The sequence below is a fragment of the Amia ocellicauda genome, chromosome 2 (assembly GCF_036373705.1).
Source record: "Amia ocellicauda isolate fAmiCal2 chromosome 2, fAmiCal2.hap1, whole genome shotgun sequence".
Taxonomy (NCBI): Eukaryota; Metazoa; Chordata; class Actinopteri; order Amiiformes; family Amiidae; genus Amia; species Amia ocellicauda.
This window is the reverse complement of record NC_089851.1, coordinates 54,279,757-54,293,939: the sequence shown is the minus strand read 5'-3', so window position 1 is coordinate 54,293,939 and position 14,183 is coordinate 54,279,757. Positions and strand designations below refer to the sequence as shown.

Sequence of the window (14,183 nt, the reverse complement as noted above, 5' to 3'; positions counted from 1 at the left end):
CGCGCTTGCCCAGCAGAAACTGCGACACCCTCCGTTAACTTGGCTCGTTGGTCTAGGGGTATGATTCTTGCTGAGGGTGTGAGAGGCCCTGGGTTCAACTCCAGGATGAGCCCACTTGGCCCCACTTTGCAGTCACCGAAGTGTTTGTTCGTTTGCTCTTGAAGGCTGGCTTCTGGGCTCCTCTGCACAAGGGAGGGGTATCGACCTCAGATACTGTTGCCTGTAAAGCTGATGGGAAATCAGACTGTCATCTGTGTGTTTTGTTTTCTTTAAAGAAAATGTGTTTTTTACAAGTTCGTTGTTGTTGTTGTTCTTGTTGAGGAGGAGGAGGAGGACATGTAGTGTGTTGTTGAGGAGGAGGAGGACGAAATGTGGTTTGCCGGCTTGTTATGGAGACCTTTGCTGAACGTGTACTCCTGAGCTGCACCAAAGGAGAGGCATTCTTTTCAGTTGTTTGCGGGCCTGCTGAACCATGCTCTCAGTGCTGTCTCACTGGGGATACGGTTACCGTTCTGGAAAGACACTTCAGCGCTACAGTCCATGCTATCAGTCAGTGAGCGTAGGTCTCCCGGTCTGCCCCAAAGCAGTTACGCGCTTGCCCAGCAGAAACTGCGACACCCTCCGTTAACTTGGCTCGTTGGTCTAGGGGTATGATTCTTGCTGAGGGTGTGAGAGGCCCTGGGTTCAACTCCAGGATGAGCCCACTTGGCCCCACTTTGCAGTCACCGAAGTGTTTGTTCGTTTGCTCTTGAAGGCTGGCTTCTGGGCTCCTCTGCACAAGGGAGGGCTATCGACCTCAGATACTGTTGCCTGTATAGCTGATGGGAAATCAGACTGTCATCTGTGTGTTTTGTTTTCTTTAAAGAAAATGTGTTTTTTACAAGTTCGTTGTTGTTGTTGTTGTTGAGGAGGAGGAGGAGGACATGTAGTGTGTTGTTGAGGAGGAGGAGGACGAAATGTGGTTTGCCGGCTTGTTATGGAGACCTTTGCTGAACGTGTACTCCTGAGCTGCACCAAAGGAGAGGCATTCTTTTCAGTTGTTTGCGGGCCTGCTGAACCATGCTCTCAGTGCTGTCTCACTGGGGATGGCGTTACCATTCTGGAAAGACACGTCAGCGCTACAGTCCATGCTATCAGTCAGTGAGCGTAGGTCTCCCGGTCTGCCCCAAAGCAGTTACGCGCTTGCCCAGCAGAAACTGCGACACCCTCCGTTAACTAGGCTCGTTGGTCTAGGGGTATGATTCTTGCTGAGGGTGTGAGAGGCCCTGGGTTCAACTCCACGACGAGCCCACTTGGCCCCACTTTGCAGTCACCGAAGTGTTTGTTCGTTTGCTCTTGAAGGCTGGCTTCTGGGCTCCTCTGCACAAGGGAGGGCTATCGACCTCAGATACTGTTGCCTGTAAAGCTGATGGGAAATCAGACTGTCATCTGTGTGTTTTGTTTTCTTTAAAGAAAATGTGTTTTTTACAAGTTCGTTGTTGTTGTTGTTGTTGTTGAGGAGGAGGAGGAGGACATGTAGTGTGTTGTTGAGGAGGAGGAGGACGAAATGTGGTTTGCCGGCTTGTTATGGAGACCTTTGCTGAACGTGTACTCCTGAGCTGCACCAAAGGAGAGGCATTCTTTTCAGTTGTTTGCGGGCCTGCTGAACCATGCTCTCAGTGCTGTCTCACTGGGGATGGCGTTACCATTCTGGAAAGACACGTCAGCGCTACAGTCCATGCTATCAGTCAGTGAGCGTAGGTCTCCCGGTCTGCCCCAAAGCAGTTACGCGCTTGCCCAGCAGAAACTGCGACACCCTCCGTTAACTTGGCTCGTTGGTCTAGGGGTATGATTCTTGCTGAGGGTGTGAGAGGCCCTGGGTTCAACTCCAGGACGAGCCCACTTGGCCCCACTTTGCAGTCACCGAAGTGTTTGTTCGTTTGCTCTTGAAGGCTGGCTTCTGGGCTCCTCTGCACAAGGGAGGGCTATCGACCTCAGATACTGTTGCCTGTAAAGCTGATGGGAAATCAGACTGTCATCTTTGTGTTTTGTTTTCTTTAAAGAAAATGTGTTTTTTACAAGTTCGTTGTTGTTGTTGTTGTTGAGGAGGAGGAGGAGGACATGTAGTGTGTTGCTGAGGAGGAGGAGGACGAAATGTGGTTTGCCGGCTTGTTATGGAGACCTTTGCTGAACGTGTACTCCTGAGCTGCACCAAAGGAGAGGCATTCTTTTCAGTTGTTTGCGGGCCTGCTGAACAATGCTCTCAGTGCTGTCTCACTGGGGATGGCGTTACCATTCTGGAAAGACACGTCAGCGCTACAGTCCATGCTATCAGTCAGTGAGCGTAGGTCTCCCGGTCTGCCCCAAAGCAGTTACGCGCTTGCCCAGCAGAAACTGCGACACTCTCAGATAACTTGGATCGTTGGTCTAGGGGTATGATTCTCGCTTTGGGTGCGAGAGGTCCCGGGTTCAACTCCCGGACGAGCCCGCTTGGCCCTGCTTTGCATTCTCTGAAGCATTCGTTTGCTCTCTCTCGATGCTTGGCTTCTGGGCTCCTCTGCACCAGGGAGGTCTTTCAACCTCAGATACTGTTGGCTGTGTAGCTGATGGGAAATCAGACTGTCATCTGTGTGTTTTGTTTTCTTTAAAGAAAATGTGTTTTTTACAAGTTCGTTGTTGTTGTTGTTGTTGTTGAGGAGGAGGAGGAGGACATGTAGTGTGTTGTTGAGGAGGAGGAGGACGAAATGTGGTTTGCCGGCTTGTTATGGAGACCTTTGCTGAACGTGTACTCCTGAGCTGCACCAAAGGAGAGGCATTCTTTTCAGTTGTTTGCGGGCCTGCTGAACCATGCTCTCAGTGCTGTCTCACTGGGGATACGGTTACCGTTCTGGAAAGACACTTCAGCGCTACAGTCCATGCTATCAGTCAGTGAGCGTAGGTCTCCCGGTCGACCCCAAAGCAGTTACGCGCTTGCCCAGCAGAAACTGTGAAACTGTCAGATAACTTGGCTCGTTGGTCTAGGGGTATGATTCTTGCTGAGGGTGTGAGAGGCCCTGCGTTCAACTCCAGGACGAGCCCACTTGGCCCCACTTTGCAGTCACCGAAGTGTTTGTTCGTTTGCTCTTGAAGGCTGGCTTCTGGGCTCCTCTGCACAAGGGAGGGCTATCGACCTCAGATACTGTTGCCTGTATAGCTGATGGGAAATCAGACTGTCATCTGTGTGTTTTGTTTTCTTTAAAGAAAATGTGTTTTTTACAAGTTCGTTGTTGTTGTTGTTGTTGTTGAGGAGGAGGAGGAGGACATGTAGTGTGTTGTTGAGGAGGAGGAGGACGAAATGTGGTTTGCCGGCTTGTTATGGAGACCTTTGCTGAACGTGTACTCCTGAGCTGCACCAAAGGAGAGGCATTCTTTTCAGTTGTTTGCGGGCCTGCTGAACAATGCTCTCAGTGCTGTCTCACTGGGGATGGCGTTACCATTCTGGAAAGACACGTCAGCGCTACAGTCCATGCTATCAGTCAGTGAGCGTAGGTCTCCCGGTCTGCCCCAAAGCAGTTACGCGCTTGCCCAGCAGAAACTGTGACACTGTCAGATAACTTGGCTCGTTGGTCTAGGGGTATGATTCTCGCTTTGGGTGCGAGAGGTCCCGGGTTCAACTACCGGACGAGCCTGCTTGGCCCTGCTTTGCATTCTCTGAAGCATTCGTTTGCTCTCTCTCGATGCTTGGCTTCTGGGCTCCTCTGCACCAGGGAGGTCTTTCAACCTCAGATACTGTTGGCTGTGTAGCTGATGGGAAATCAGACTGTCATCTGTGTGTTTTGTTTTCTTTAAAGAAAATGTGTATTTTACAAGTTCGTTGTTGTTGTTGAGGAGGAGGAGGACATGTAGTGTGTTGTTGAGGAGGAGGAGGACGAAATGTGGTTTGCCGGCTTGTTATGGAGACCTTTGCTGAACGTGTACTCCTGAGCTGCACCAAAGGAGAGGCATTCTTTTCAGTTGTTTGCGGGCCTGCTGAACCATGCTCTCAGTGCTGTCTCACTGGGGATGGCGTTACCATTCTGGAAAGACACTTCAGCGCAACAGTCCATGCTATCAGTCAGTGAGCGTAGGTCTCCCGGTCTGCCCCAAAGCAGTTACGCGCTTGCCCAGCAGAAACTGCGACACCCTCCGTTAACTTGGCTCGTTGGTCTAGGGGTATGATTCTTGCTGAGGGTGTGAGAGGCCCTGGGTTCAACTCCAGGATGAGCCCACTTGGCCCCACTTTGCAGTCACCGAAGTGTTTGTTCGTTTGCTCTTGAAGGCTGGCTTCTGGGCTCCTCTGCACAAGGGAGGGCTATCGACCTCAGATACTGTTGCCTGTATAGCTGATGGGAAATCAGACTGTCATCTGTGTGTTTTGTTTTCTTTAAAGAAAATGTGTTTTTTACAAGTTCGTTGTTGTTGTTGTTGTTGTTGAGGAGGAGGAGGAGGACATGTAGTGTGTTGTTGAGGAGGAGGAGGACGAAATGTGGTTTGCCGGCTTGTTATGGAGACCTTTGCTGAACGTGTACTCCTGAGCTGCACCAAAGGAGAGGCATTCTTTTCAGTTGTTTGCGGGCCTGCTGAACAATGCTCTCAGTGCTGTCTCACTGGGGATGGCGTTACCATTCTGGAAAGACACGTCAGCGCTACAGTCCATGCTATCAGTCAGTGAGCGTAGGTCTCCCGGTCTGCCCCAAAGCAGTTACGCGCTTGCCCAGCAGAAAATGCGACACCCTCCGTTAACTTGGCTCGTTGGTCTAGGGGTATGATTCTTGCTGAGGGTGTGAGAGGCCCTGGGTTCAACTCCAAGATGAGCCCACTTGGCCCCACTTTGCAGTCACCGAAGTGTTTGTTCGTTTGCTCTTGAAGGCTGGCTTCTGGGCTCCTCTGCACAAGGGAGGGCTATCGACCTCAGATACTGTTGCCTGTATAGCTGATGGGAAATCAGACTGTCATCTGTGTGTTTTGTTTTCTTTAAAGAAAATGTGTTTTTTACAAGTTCGTTGTTGTTGTTGTTGTTGTTGAGGAGGAGGAGGAGGACATGTAGTGTGTTGTTGAGGAGGAGGAGGACGAAATGTGGTTTGCCGGCTTGTTATGGAGACCTTTGCTGAACGTGTACTCCTGAGCTGCACCAAAGGAGAGGCATTCTTTTCAGTTGTTTGCGGGCCTGCTGAACCATGCTCTCAGTGCTGTCTCACTGGGGATGGCGTTACCATTCTGGAAAGACACTTCAGCGCAACAGTCCATGCTATCAGTCAGTGAGCGTAGGTCTCCCGGTCTGCCCCAAAGCAGTTACGCGCTTGCCCAGCAGAAACTGCGACACCCTCCGTTAACTTGGCTCGTTGGTCTAGGGGTATGATTCTTGCTGAGGGTGTGAGAGGCCCTGGGTTCAACTCCAGGATGAGCCCACTTGGCCCCACTTTGCAGTCACCGAAGTGTTTGTTCGTTTGCTCTTGAAGGCTGGCTTCTGGGCTCCTCTGCACAAGGGAGGGCTATCGACCTCAGATACTGTTGCCTGTATAGCTGATGGGAAATCAGACTGTCATCTGTGTGTTTTGTTTTCTTTAAAGAAAATGTGTTTTTTACAAGTTCGTTGTTGTTGTTGTTGTTGTTGAGGAGGAGGAGGAGGACATGTAGTGTGTTGTTGAGGAGGAGGAGGACGAAATGTGGTTTGCCGGCTTGTTATGGAGACCTTTGCTGAACGTGTACTCCTGAGCTGCACCAAAGGAGAGGCATTCTTTTCAGTTGTTTGCGGGCCTGCTGAACAATGCTCTCAGTGCTGTCTCACTGGGGATGGCGTTACCATTCTGGAAAGACACGTCAGCGCTACAGTCCATGCTATCAGTCAGTGAGCGTAGGTCTCCCGGTCTGCCCCAAAGCAGTTACGCGCTTGCCCAGCAGAAAATGCGACACCCTCCGTTAACTTGGCTCGTTGGTCTAGGGGTATGATTCTTGCTGAGGGTGTGAGAGGCCCTGGGTTCAACTCCAGGATGAGCCCACTTGGCCCCACTTTGCAGTCACCGAAGTGTTTGTTCGTTTGCTCTTGAAGGCTGGCTTCTGGGCTCCTCTGCACAAGGGAGGGCTATCGACCTCAGATACTGTTGCCTGTATAGCTGATGGGAAATCAGACTGTCATCTGTGTGTTTTGTTTTCTTTAAAGAAAATGTGTTTTTTACAAGTTCGTTGTTGTTGTTGTTGTTGAGGAGGAGGAGGAGGACATGTAGTGTGTTGTTGAGGAGGAGGAGGACGAAATGTGGTTTGCCGGCTTGTTATGGAGACCTTTGCTGAACGTGTACTCCTGAGCTGCACCAAAGGAGAGGCATTCTTTTCAGTTGTTTGCGGGCCTGCTGAACAATGCTCTCAGTGCTGTCTCACTGGGGATGGCGTTACCATTCTGGAAAGACACGTCAGCGCTACAGTCCATGCTATCAGTCAGTGAGCGTAGGTCTCCCGGTCTGCCCCAAAGCAGTTACGCGCTTGCCCAGCAGAAACTGCGACACTGTCAGATAACTTGGCTCGTTGGTCTAGGGGTATGATTCTTGCTTTGGGTGCGAGAGGTCCCGGGTTCAACTCCCGTACGAGCCCGCTTGGCCCTGCTTTGCATTCTCTGAAGCATTCGTTTGCTCTCTCTCGATGCTTGGCTTCTGGGCTCCTCTGCACCAGGGAGGTCTTTCAACCTCAGATACTGTTGGCTGTGTAGCTGATGGGAAATCAGACTGTCATCTGTGTGTTTTGTTTTCTTTAAAGAAAATGTGTATTTTACAAGTTCGTTGTTGTTGTTGAGGAGGACATGTAGTGTGTTGTTGAGGAGGAGGAGGACGAAATGTGGTTTGCCGGCTTGTTATGGAGACCTTTGCTGAACGTGTACTCCTGAGCTGCACCAAAGGAGAGGCATTCTTTTCAGTTGTTTGCGGGCCTGCTGAACCATGCTCTCAGTGCTGTCTCACTGGGGATGGCGTTACCATTCTGGAAAGACACGTCAGCGCTACAGTCCATGCTATCAGTCAGTGAGCGTAGGTCTCCCGGTCTGCCCCAAAGCAGTTACGCGCTTGCCCAGCAGAAACTGCGACACCCTCCGTTAACTTGGCTCGTTGGTCTAGGGGTATGATTCTTGCTGAGGGTGTGAGAGGCCCTGGGTTCAACTCCAGGATGAGCCCACTTGGCCCCACTTTGCAGTCACTGAAGTGTTTGTTCGTTTGCTCTTGAAGGCTGGCTTCTGGGCTCCTCTGCACAAGGGAGGGGTATCGACCTCAGATACTGTTGCCTGTAAAGCTGATGGGAAATCAGACTGTCATCTGTGTGTTTTGTTTTCTTTAAAGAAAATGTGTTTTTTACTAGTTCGTTGTTGTTGTTGTTCTTGTTGAGGAGGAGGAGGAGGACATGTAGTGTGTTGTTGAGGAGGAGGAGGACGAAATGTGGTTTGCCGGCTTGTTATGGAGACCTTTGCTGAACGTGTACTCCTGAGCTGCACCAAAGGAGAGGCATTCTTTTCAGTTGTTTGCGGGCCTGCTGAACCATGCTCTCAGTGCTGTCTCACTGGGGATACGGTTACCGTTCTGGAAAGACACTTCAGCGCTACAGTCCATGCTATCAGTCAGTGAGCGTAGGTCTCCCGGTCTGCCCCAAAGCAGTTACGCGCTTGCCCAGCAGAAACTGCGACACCCTCCGTTAACTTGGCTCGTTGGTCTAGGGGTATGATTCTTGCTGAGGGTGTGAGAGGCCCTGGGTTCAACTCCAGGATGAGCCCACTTGGCCCCACTTTGCAGTCACTGAAGTGTTTGTTCGTTTGCTCTTGAAGGCTGGCTTCTGGGCTCCTCTGCACAAGGGAGGGCTATCGACCTCAGATACTGTTGCCTGTATAGCTGATGGGAAATCAGACTGTCATCTGTGTGTTTTGTTTTCTTTAAAGAAAATGTGTTTTTTACAAGTTCGTTGTTGTTGTTGTTGTTGAGGAGGAGGAGGAGGACATGTAGTGTGTTGTTGAGGAGGAGGAGGACGAAATGTGGTTTGCCGGCTTGTTATGGAGACCTTTGCTGAACGTGTACTCCTGAGCTGCACCAAAGGAGAGGCATTCTTTTCAGTTGTTTGCGGGCCTGCTGAACAATGCTCTCAGTGCTGTCTCACTGGGGATGGCGTTACCATTCTGGAAAGACACGTCAGCGCTACAGTCCATGCTATCAGTCAGTGAGCGTAGGTCTCCCGGTCTGCCCCAAAGCAGTTACGCGCTTGCCCAGCAGAAACTGCGACACTGTCAGATAACTTGGCTCGTTGGTCTAGGGGTATGATTCTTGCTTTGGGTGCGAGAGGTCCCGGGTTCAACTCCCGTACGAGCCCGCTTGGCCCTGCTTTGCATTCTCTGAAGCATTCGTTTGCTCTCTCTCGATGCTTGGCTTCTGGGCTCCTCTGCACCAGGGAGGTCTTTCAACCTCAGATACTGTTGGCTGTGTAGCTGATGGGAAATCAGACTGTCATCTGTGTGTTTTGTTTTCTTTAAAGAAAATGTGTATTTTACAAGTTCGTTGTTGTTGTTGAGGAGGACATGTAGTGTGTTGTTGAGGAGGAGGAGGACGAAATGTGGTTTGCCGGCTTGTTATGGAGACCTTTGCTGAACGTGTACTCCTGAGCTGCACCAAAGGAGAGGCATTCTTTTCAGTTGTTTGCGGGCCTGCTGAACCATGCTCTCAGTGCTGTCTCACTGGGGATGGCGTTACCATTCTGGAAAGACACGTCAGCGCTACAGTCCATGCTATCAGTCAGTGAGCGTAGGTCTCCCGGTCTGCCCCAAAGCAGTTACGCGCTTGCCCAGCAGAAACTGCGACACCCTCCGTTAACTTGGCTCGTTGGTCTAGGGGTATGATTCTTGCTGAGGGTGTGAGAGGCCCTGGGTTCAACTCCAGGACGAGCCCACTTGGCCCCACTTTGCAGTCACCGAAGTGTTTGTTCGTTTGCTCTTGAAGGCTGGCTTCTGGGCTCCTCTGCACAAGGGAGGGCTATCGACCTCAGATACTGTTGCCTGTATAGCTGATGGGAAATCAGACTGTCATCTGTGTGTTTTGTTTTCTTTAAAGAAAATGTGTTTTTTACAAGTTCGTTGTTGTTGTTGTTGTTGTTGTTGAGGAGGAGGAGGAGGACATGTAGTGTGTTGTTGAGGAGGAGGAGGACGAAATGTGGTTTGCCGGCTTGTTATGGAGACCTTTGCTGAACGTGTACTTCTGAGCTGCACCAAAGGAGAGGCATTCTTTTCAGTTGTTTGCGGGCCTGCTGAACCATGCTCTCAGTGCTGTCTCACTGGGGATGGCGTTACCATTCTGGAAAGATACGTCAGCGCTACAGTCCATGCTATCAGTCAGTGAGCGTAGGTCTCCCGGTCTGCCCCAAAGCAGTTACGCGCTTGCCCAGCAGAAACTGCGACACGCTCCGTTAACTTGGCTCGTTGGTCTAGGGGTATGATTCTCGCTTAGGGTGCGAGAGGTCCCGGGTTCAACTCCCGGACGAGCCCGCTTGGCCCTGCTTTGCATTCTCTAAAGCATTCGTTTGTTCTCTCTCGATGCTTGGCTTCTGGGCTCCTCTGCACCAGGGAGGTCTTTCAACCTCAGATACTGTTGGCTGTGTAGCTGATGGGAAATCAGACTGTCATCTGTGTGTTTTGTTTTCTTTAAAGAAAATGTGTTTTTTACAAGTTCGTTGTTGTTGTTGTTGTTGTTGTTGAGGAGGAGGTGGAGGACATGTAGTGTGTTGTTGAGGAGGAGGAGGACGAAATGTGGTTTGCCGGCTTGTTATGGAGACCTTTGCTGAACGTGTACTCCTGAGCTGCACCAAAGGAGAGGCATTCTTTTCAGTTGTTTGCGGGCCTGCTGAACCATGCTCTCAGTGCTGTCTCACTGGGGATGGCGTTACCATTCTGGAAAGACACGTCAGCGCTACAGTCCATGCTATCAGTCAGTGAGCGTAGGTCTCCCGGTCTGCCCCAAAGCAGTTACGCGCTTGCCCAGCAGAAACTGCGACACTCTCAGATAACTTGGCTCGTTGGTCTAGGGGTATGATTCTCGCTTTGGGTGCGAGAGGTCCCGGGTTCAACTCCCGGACGAGCCCGCTTGGCCCTGCTTTGCATTCTCTGAAGCATTCGTTTGCTCTCTCTCGATGCTTGGCTTCTGGGCTCCTCTGCACCAGGGAGGTCTTTCAACCTCAGATACTGTTGGCTGTGTAGCTGATGGGAAATCAGACTGTCATCTGTGTGTTTTGTTTTCTTTAAAGAAAATGTGTTTTTTACAAGTTCGTTGTTGTTGTTGTTGTTGTTGAGGAGGAGGAGGAGGACATGTAGTGTGTTGTTGAGGAGGAGGAGGACGAAATGTGGTTTGCCGGCTTGTTATGGAGACCTTTGCTGAACGTGTACTCCTGAGCTGCACCAAAGGAGAGGCATTCTTTTCAGTTGTTTGCGGGCCTGCTGAACCATGCTCTCAGTGCTGTCTCACTGGGGATACGGTTACCGTTCTGGAAAGACACTTCAGCGCTACAGTCCATGCTATCAGTCAGTGAGCGTAGGTCTCCCGGTCGACCCCAAAGCAGTTACGCGCTTGCCCAGCAGAAACTGTGAAACTGTCAGATAACTTGGCTCGTTGGTCTAGGGGTATGATTCTTGCTGAGGGTGTGAGAGGCCCTGCGTTCAACTCCAGGACGAGCCCACTTGGCCCCACTTTGCAGTCACCGAAGTGTTTGTTCGTTTGCTCTTGAAGGCTGGCTTCTGGGCTCCTCTGCACAAGGGAGGGCTATCGACCTCAGATACTGTTGCCTGTATAGCTGATGGGAAATCAGACTGTCATCTGTGTGTTTTGTTTTCTTTAAAGAAAATGTGTTTTTTACAAGTTCGTTGTTGTTGTTGTTGTTGTTGAGGAGGAGGAGGAGGACATGTAGTGTGTTGTTGAGGAGGAGGAGGACGAAATGTGGTTTGCCGGCTTGTTATGGAGACCTTTGCTGAACGTGTACTCCTGAGCTGCACCAAAGGAGAGGCATTCTTTTCAGTTGTTTGCGGGCCTGCTGAACAATGCTCTCAGTGCTGTCTCACTGGGGATGGCGTTACCATTCTGGAAAGACACGTCAGCGCTACAGTCCATGCTATCAGTCAGTGAGCGTAGGTCTCCCGGTCTGCCCCAAAGCAGTTACGCGCTTGCCCAGCAGAAACTGTGACACTGTCAGATAACTTGGCTCGTTGGTCTAGGGGTATGATTCTCGCTTTGGGTGCGAGAGGTCCCGGGTTCAACTCCCGGACGAGCCTGCTTGGCCCTGCTTTGCATTCTCTGAAGCATTCGTTTGCTCTCTCTCGATGCTTGGCTTCTGGGCTCCTCTGCACCAGGGAGGTCTTTCAACCTCAGATACTGTTGGCTGTGTAGCTGATGGGAAATCAGACTGTCATCTGTGTGTTTTGTTTTCTTTAAAGAAAATGTGTATTTTACAAGTTCGTTGTTGTTGTTGAGGAGGAGGAGGACATGTAGTGTGTTGTTGAGGAGGAGGAGGACGAAATGTGGTTTGCCGGCTTGTTATGGAGACCTTTGCTGAACGTGTACTCCTGAGCTGCACCAAAGGAGAGGCATTCTTTTCAGTTGTTTGCGGGCCTGCTGAACCATGCTCTCAGTGCTGTCTCACTGGGGATGGCGTTACCATTCTGGAAAGACACTTCAGCGCAACAGTCCATGCTATCAGTCAGTGAGCGTAGGTCTCCCGGTCTGCCCCAAAGCAGTTACGCGCTTGCCCAGCAGAAACTGCGACACCCTCCGTTAACTTGGCTCGTTGGTCTAGGGGTATGATTCTTGCTGAGGGTGTGAGAGGCCCTGGGTTCAACTCCAGGATGAGCCCACTTGGCCCCACTTTGCAGTCACCGAAGTGTTTGTTCGTTTGCTCTTGAAGGCTGGCTTCTGGGCTCCTCTGCACAAGGGAGGGCTATCGACCTCAGATACTGTTGCCTGTATAGCTGATGGGAAATCAGACTGTCATCTGTGTGTTTTGTTTTCTTTAAAGAAAATGTGTTTTTTACAAGTTCGTTGTTGTTGTTGTTGTTGTTGAGGAGGAGGAGGAGGACATGTAGTGTGTTGTTGAGGAGGAGGAGGACGAAATGTGGTTTGCCGGCTTGTTATGGAGACCTTTGCTGAACGTGTACTCCTGAGCTGCACCAAAGGAGAGGCATTCTTTTCAGTTGTTTGCGGGCCTGCTGAACAATGCTCTCAGTGCTGTCTCACTGGGGATGGCGTTACCATTCTGGAAAGACACGTCAGCGCTACAGTCCATGCTATCAGTCAGTGAGCGTAGGTCTCCCGGTCTGCCCCAAAGCAGTTACGCGCTTGCCCAGCAGAAAATGCGACACCCTCCGTTAACTTGGCTCGTTGGTCTAGGGGTATGATTCTTGCTGAGGGTGTGAGAGGCCCTGGGTTCAACTCCAGGATGAGCCCACTTGGCCCCACTTTGCAGTCACCGAAGTGTTTGTTCGTTTGCTCTTGAAGGCTGGCTTCTGGGCTCCTCTGCACAAGGGAGGGCTATCGACCTCAGATACTGTTGCCTGTATAGCTGATGGGAAATCAGACTGTCATCTGTGTGTTTTGTTTTCTTTAAAGAAAATGTGTTTTTTACAAGTTCGTTGTTGTTGTTGTTGTTGAGGAGGAGGAGGAGGACATGTAGTGTGTTGTTGAGGAGGAGGAGGACGAAATGTGGTTTGCCGGCTTGTTATGGAGACCTTTGCTGAACGTGTACTCCTGAGCTGCACCAAAGGAGAGGCATTCTTTTCAGTTGTTTGCGGGCCTGCTGAACAATGCTCTCAGTGCTGTCTCACTGGGGATGGCGTTACCATTCTGGAAAGACACGTCAGCGCTACAGTCCATGCTATCAGTCAGTGAGCGTAGGTCTCCCGGTCTGCCCCAAAGCAGTTACGCGCTTGCCCAGCAGAAACTGCGACACTGTCAGATAACTTGGCTCGTTGGTCTAGGGGTATGATTCTTGCTTTGGGTGCGAGAGGTCCTGGGTTCAACTCCCGTACGAGCCCGCTTGGCCCTGCTTTGCATTCTCTGAAGCATTCGTTTGCTCTCTCTCGATGCTTGGCTTCTGGGCTCCTCTGCACCAGGGAGGTCTTTCAACCTCAGATACTGTTGGCTGTGTAGCTGATGGGAAATCAGACTGTCATCTGTGTGTTTTGTTTTCTTTAAAGAAAATGTGTATTTTACAAGTTCGTTGTTGTTGTTGAGGAGGACATGTAGTGTGTTGTTGAGGAGGAGGAGGACGAAATGTGGTTTGCCGGCTTGTTATGGAGACCTTTGCTGAACGTGTACTCCTGAGCTGCACCAAAGGAGAGGCATTCTTTTCAGTTGTTTGCGGGCCTGCTGAACCATGCTCTCAGTGCTGTCTCACTGGGGATGGCGTTACCATTCTGGAAAGACACGTCAGCGCTACAGTCCATGCTATCAGTTAGTGAGCGTAGGTCTCCCGGTCTGCCCCAAAGCAGTTACGCGCTTGCCCAGCAGAAACTGCGACACCCTCCGTTAACTTGGCTCGTTGGTCTAGGGGTATGATTCTTGCTGAGGGTGTGAGAGGCCCTGGGTTCAACTCCAGGACGAGCCCACTTGGCCCCACTTTGCAGTCACCGAAGTGTTTGTTCGTTTGCTCTTGAAGGCTGGCTTCTGGGCTCCTCTGCACAAGGGAGGGGTATCGACCTCAGATACTGTTGCCTGTAAAGCTGATGGGAAATCAGACTGTCATCTGTGTGTTTTGTTTTCTTTAAAGAAAATGTGTTTTTTACAAGTTCGTTGTTGTTGTTGTTCTTGTTGAGGAGGAGGAGGAGGACATGTAGTGTGTTGTTGAGGAGGAGGAGGACGAAATGTGGTTTGCCGGCTTGTTATGGAGACCTTTGCTGAACGTGTACTCCTGAGCTGCACCAAAGGAGAGGCATTCTTTTCAGTTGTTTGCGGGCCTGCTGAACCATGCTCTCAGTGCTGTCTCACTGGGGATACGGTTACCGTTCTGGAAAGACACTTCAGCGCTACAGTCCATGCTATCAGTCAGTGAGCGTAGGTCTCCCGGTCTGCCCCAAAGCAGTTACGCGCTTGCCCAGCAGAAACTGCGACACCCTCCGTTAACTTGGCTCGTTGGTCTAGGGGTATGATTCTTGCTGAGGGTGTGAGAGGCCCTGGGTTCAACTCCAGGATGAG

At 50.9% G+C, this 14,183-nt stretch overlaps 5 non-coding genes across 5 annotated transcripts; all 5 read left to right on the top strand.

Moving 5' to 3' along the window:
• Positions 1 to 2,395: 2,395 nt before the first annotated feature.
• On the top strand, positions 2,396 to 2,467 carry trnap-ugg (transfer RNA proline (anticodon UGG)). Its single transcript has one exon. It is a non-coding gene; the product is annotated as a tRNA-Pro (tRNA).
• A 1,108-nt stretch (positions 2,468 to 3,575) lies between these two features.
• On the top strand, positions 3,576 to 3,647 carry trnap-ugg (transfer RNA proline (anticodon UGG)). Its single transcript has one exon. It is a non-coding gene; the product is annotated as a tRNA-Pro (tRNA).
• Positions 3,648 to 9,424: 5,777 nt separating this feature from the next.
• trnap-agg (transfer RNA proline (anticodon AGG)) lies at positions 9,425 to 9,496 on the top strand. The gene has a single exon. It is a non-coding gene; the product is annotated as a tRNA-Pro (tRNA).
• Positions 9,497 to 10,017: 521 nt separating this feature from the next.
• On the top strand, positions 10,018 to 10,089 carry trnap-ugg (transfer RNA proline (anticodon UGG)). The gene has a single exon. It is a non-coding gene; the product is annotated as a tRNA-Pro (tRNA).
• Positions 10,090 to 11,197: 1,108 nt separating this feature from the next.
• On the top strand, positions 11,198 to 11,269 carry trnap-ugg (transfer RNA proline (anticodon UGG)). Its single transcript has one exon. It is a non-coding gene; the product is annotated as a tRNA-Pro (tRNA).
• Positions 11,270 to 14,183: the final 2,914 nt, after the last annotated feature.